The sequence below is a fragment of the Colobus angolensis genome, unplaced genomic scaffold, assembly GCF_000951035.1.
Source record: "Colobus angolensis palliatus isolate OR3802 unplaced genomic scaffold, Cang.pa_1.0 Scaffold92, whole genome shotgun sequence".
Lineage (NCBI taxonomy): Eukaryota > Metazoa > Chordata > Mammalia > Primates > Cercopithecidae > Colobus > Colobus angolensis.
Genome location: NW_012123154.1, coordinates 8,285,826 through 8,291,011, shown reverse-complemented (window position 1 = coordinate 8,291,011; position 5,186 = coordinate 8,285,826). Strand labels below are relative to the sequence as shown.

The following is a 5,186-nucleotide window of genomic DNA, read 5'->3' as shown; positions in this document are numbered from 1 at the left end:
CTACAGGGATTTTCATCTGGTTTAAGAACTATCCATAAAGGACTGCCATGTAGGCAAGCTGGAAGGAGCATGCTGCTACGTGCAATCCTGAATTTTTTACTTCTGATGTTAGCAACAACTTGGATGCAGTTCAATTTGGTTGAAAGAGCTAATATATAATTTAGATTTTAACTGACAGAATCCAAAGGGACCTTGGTAGGCAGAATGATTGTCCAAATTTTAGCAAAATTGAATTAAATAAAATGAAGTTAAAACCCAGTATTTGCTTGTGAAATAACCATACAAATACAAAATGGAGGTCAGCTGGTTCGATATCCACACATGTCTAAAAACTTAGTTTTACATTACTTGATTCGTATGAGTCAGATAAGTAATAAAGTGAACCAAAGAATAAATGTAATGCTAGATTAGTAAAAGTATAGTGTACGGATAAGGCAGTTTCTACCCTGTCAGGCCTTAACTGCAATTCAGTTCTGAAAATCTTGTTTTGAAGAAATATCTACAAACAGGAGTCCGTGCTCAGGAGACCAGTAACACTGGTATGAAGGCTATAACATTCATGACATTTTAGGAATTGTTGAGTATCTGAACCATTTTAACCTTAAAAAGAAGACTTAAAGGAGAATATACTTAGGTGACTGACATATAAAAGAGGGACTCATACCAGGACCATGAGTAGAAGACATACAGTTGGACTCTTCATAAAATGGGAAGAACTTGTTCACTGATAAGCTAACTTGTGCTGGAGTAGGAGTTTGATTGACACATATGAAGGCTTGGAAGGTGGAGTTTATGCAAAGGATAGAGATTCACAGTTGATATTTTTCTTCTTCCTCTTAAAGAAATTTAAGATACTATTGTGGGCCAGGCGTGGTGGCTCACATCTGTAATTCCAGCATTTTGGGTGGCCAAGGTGGGTGGATTGCTTGAGATCAGGAGTTCAAGACCAGCCTGACCAACATGGCAAAACCCCATCTCTACTAAAATATAAAAATTAGCTGCGCGTGGTAATGGGTGCCTAATCCCAGCTACTCGGGAGACTGAGGCAGGAGAATCACTTGAAGGCGGAGGTTGCAGTGAACTGGGATCGCACCACTATACTCCAGCCTGGGCGACAGAGCAAGACTTCTGTCTCAAAAACACAACAACAACAACAACAAAAAGATACTATTGGGGGCCCAAAATGGTGGCCAGCCGGTACCGGCCTTTTCTTAAGCTCTGTGAGAAATGGCCAGTGGAGGAGACCAAATGGGGCCGGGACTTTGGCGCTTACCCACGACAGCGGGTAGCACAGGCCTTTCGGGAGGGAGAGAATACCCAGGTTGCAGAGCCTGAGGCCTGTGATCAGATGTACCAGAGCTTAGCGCGACTCCATACAAACTACTACAAACCCAAGTACCCTCGCCCCAGAGACACCAGCTTCAGTGGCCTGTCGTTGGAAGAGTACAAGGTGATCCTGTCCACAGACACCTTGGACGAGCTTAAGGAAATAGATAAAAGCATGTAGAAGAAACTGCAGGAGAAGTTTTCCTCCAAGGGTCTGGAGGAGGATCATAAGGCCTGAACTCAGGCCTTACCTCGCCCACATACCTAGGTGTGGAGTCTTGTACATTGCCATCGTCAATAAAACTGCCCCAGTTTCCCACGGGGAAAAAAAAAATAGATACTATTGTGGGCAGTCCCTGTGCTGGAGTTCAAAAAATGAAGACTGTCCCACCCTACAGGGAAGATCAGTTTGCCACAATAACTACAAGAAAATGTAATAAAAATATGTACGAAGTACTAAAGGTATGTGGACAGGCTTATAACAGATTTCAGATTGTCAGTAAACCTTTATTGAGCACCCGCTTACTGTATGCTGGTACTATGTTGTGACATTCATATGTGTTCTCACAGTAATCTTAGTAGGTAACTATTAACCCCTTTTTCCAAATGAAAAATCAATGACCAGACGTGGTGGAATGTGACTGTAGTCCTAGCTACGTGGAAGGCTGAGGTAGGAAGATTGCTTGAGGCTAGGAGTTCAGGGCTGCAGTGTACCATGATCACGCCTATGAGTAGCCACTGCCCTCCAGCCTGGGCAGTGTAGTAAAATTCTGTCTCTTTAAAATAAAACATAAATAACAAGTGAAAAATCAGGTGATAGGTACAGACTTGGTATAACTTGTTTAAATAATTGTCCACCTAATCAGTAGAGTCAGTTTGTGCTTTTGCCACATCTTTATATTACATGAGAAATACTGGGCTGGGCTCCTCATGCTTATTTTGCCAAGAAGGTTTAATGACTTTATACCAGGAGTGATGTACAAAATGTGGCAATAAAGGGTTTTCATCAGGACTGGGGGAAAGGGATATGATGATTAACACTAAGGAATCTTGGGACTATACTGTGAAGACCATTGTGTGTCATAGTTTAAGGGATTGCTTAACCCCCTGGATATCTGCATTAAGGAGCGTTATTCCCTTCCCCATTCTCTAAGTGGGGCAAATTTCTACCCTCAACTCAGATATTTTGTACAGTAATAAGCCTCATTCACCATTTAATCTTTTTTTTTTTTTTTTTTCTCTTGCTTGGCCTTTCCCCCCATTCTTTCTGGCTTAAAGTTTCATTTCTTGGAGAATTTGTAGGAGAAGTAGAAAAATCATATTGGACTTAAGTGTGACTATGTGAATTTTCAGCCTTAGCCATGAATAAGTCTTATTAAAAAGTACTACTTAGTAGTATTCTTCAGAGATTTTTAGACACAGGGAGGAGAAGGAAATCAAAATTTTCTATTTCACAGTGCATTATTTTACTTGCAGGCTTTCTTGTAATTTTCTTACCAGATCAACATTTAAAGTAGCTATATTTGGTCACACTAGAAGTTTTGCTGGTTATTTAAATGCAGTGACACTATGGAGATAGTTGGATGAAGTCAATAAAAGTACTGCTTATATAGTGTTGATGAAAGTTCCTCTTCACACTTTACATATGTAAGCAAGCATAGTAAACATCCTTCCAGAAATTTTCTGTACCTCTGTAAGCCTGTGTATGTGTACATGTGTCCCAATTCTACCAGTAAGATTATACAATCACTACTGTTCTACAGTTTTATTTTTTTCATTTGAGGGTAAATCTTGAGTGTCTTTCTGTATCACCACATGTAAATCTCTCTCATTTTTTAAAAACTCTAGATAGACAAACCACAATTTATCAGCTTCTGATTTCTGTTAGTTGAGGTCTGTGGTAGCAAATAACAGAAACCAATTCTGGTTAATGTAAACAGAAGATTTTATTGGAAAGATTGGATGGTTCACAGACAGGAAAGCAATAAAATCAAATTTGAAGATGGGCAAAATGAAGAAAGGCAAGGCACAGCAAAAATGCTGTTGTCAGTACGGCCTGCTTGAGAAGATGCTGGATGCATACCACTGGCCTCCACTGCTCTCATCTCTACTGTAGCCACCATGTATTGTCTGTTGATGGTCCTTGATATTGCAGCACTTTTTCAAGATTCTAAGTTCTAGATAGGAGTATCTGATTGGCTCAGTCTAGGACACATGTCTCCCTGCCCTAGCTGCTAGGGATCTCAAAGAAGAGTGCTCTGATGCTAGGTAGCGAGAAACTGCAAACGTCCACCTACACCTGCTTTGATGAATATCGTTATAGACAATGTTGCTGTTAGCCGCCTTGTGCATTTGTGCAAGAAGTAAAATTTCTGGGTCACTGGTAGTTACATTTTGCATTTTGATAGGTACTGCCAAATTACCTTCCATTAAAAGTATGAATTTAGAAATAATATTTAATTTTGACTTTGGTATATATTTCAGGTGCTTAAAATTCAACAGCCTAACCAACATTAATTGTGTATATTAGGTCACATAGGTGACCTAATTGGAACAGTATTATTTGGGATAAAGTCAGCATAGTGGAAATAGTGTTCTTTTAAAAACATTTCTCTTTATTAAATTTCTGCAGTGTCAGAATCATTTCACTTATAGAATGTTCCTTTCATCCCTAGTGTTGCTAGCTGGAAAGTGAGATAACTTTCTTTTTAGTTAGCAAATGTATTGATTGCAAATAGCAGCATGTATCTGGGAAAGAACAAATTCAGGAGGTTGAGTGGACCAGTGAGAAAAGAAACTATGACTTAGAATCAAAAAACTTGATTTTGAGTTTCTGCCTCTTATTATTTATGTTAAATTGCCAACAAATGATTCAATCAGATTTTTTCTTTGATCTCTGTCCTTGTAAATATCTCTGTCCTCGTAAATATCAATTAAAAGAGAATAAAAGTATTCCAGATTCTTCCCAGTTTATTTATTTTACCGTCAGTACTAGCAAAAATGTGGATGAGATCTTTTGTTGTAGATGAGTTGGATTAGACACTACACAGTAATTTCTAGGTTTGTTTTTTATAAGCCACAGTATAAAGTATATTTTACATTGCAATCTAGGGTTCATGTGTGTAAATGCATGTATATCTCCAAAACAAAAATTTCTAAGTGTGCTTATTCTAATTGTATGCATATTTGTTATTTTGTTATAATTTTTTTTTGGAAACAGAGTTTTGCTCTTGTTGCCTGGGCTGGAGTGCAGTGGCATGATCTCAGCTCACTGCAACCTCTGCCTCCCAGGTTCAAGCGATTCTCGTGCCCCAGCCTCCCAAGTAGCTGGGATTACAGGCATGTGCTACCACACCCAACTAATTTTGTATTTTTAGTAGAGACAGGGTTTTTCACCATGTTGGTCAGGCTGGTCTTGAACTCCTAACCTCAGGTAATCCACCCACCTTGGCCTCCCGAAGTGCTGGGATTACAGGCGTGAGTCACCACACTTGGCCCATCTAATTCTTTTTTAATGCTAGTTCCAATCCACTAAATTGGTTTCATGACCTGACTAGTATGGCTGTCTAAAAAACATCACACCAGAGGACCTCTCTAGTTCCAACAAAACTGACATCCTACAATTCTAAGAGGTATTTATAACTGTTTTCTTTTTTATTTTATTTTATTTGTTTATTTTCAGGCAGAGTCTCACTCTGTTGCCCAGTGGGAGTGCAGTGGCATGATCATGGCTCACTGCAGCCTTGACCTCCCTGGCTCAAGCAATCCTCCCATCTCAGCCTCCTGAGTAGTTGGGACTGCAGGTGCACACCGCCACCGCTGGCTAATTTTTGATTTTTTATAGAGATAGGATCTCACTG

At 39.5% G+C, this 5,186-nt stretch overlaps 1 pseudogene across 1 annotated transcript; it reads left to right on the top strand.

The window, feature by feature from the left end:
* Positions 1–1,178: 1,178 nt before the first annotated feature.
* LOC105504485 lies at positions 1,179–1,644 on the top strand (annotated as a pseudogene). The gene has a single exon (XR_001000620.1). The product of XR_001000620.1 is annotated as a ubiquinol-cytochrome-c reductase complex assembly factor 2 pseudogene (transcript).
* Positions 1,645–5,186: the final 3,542 nt, after the last annotated feature.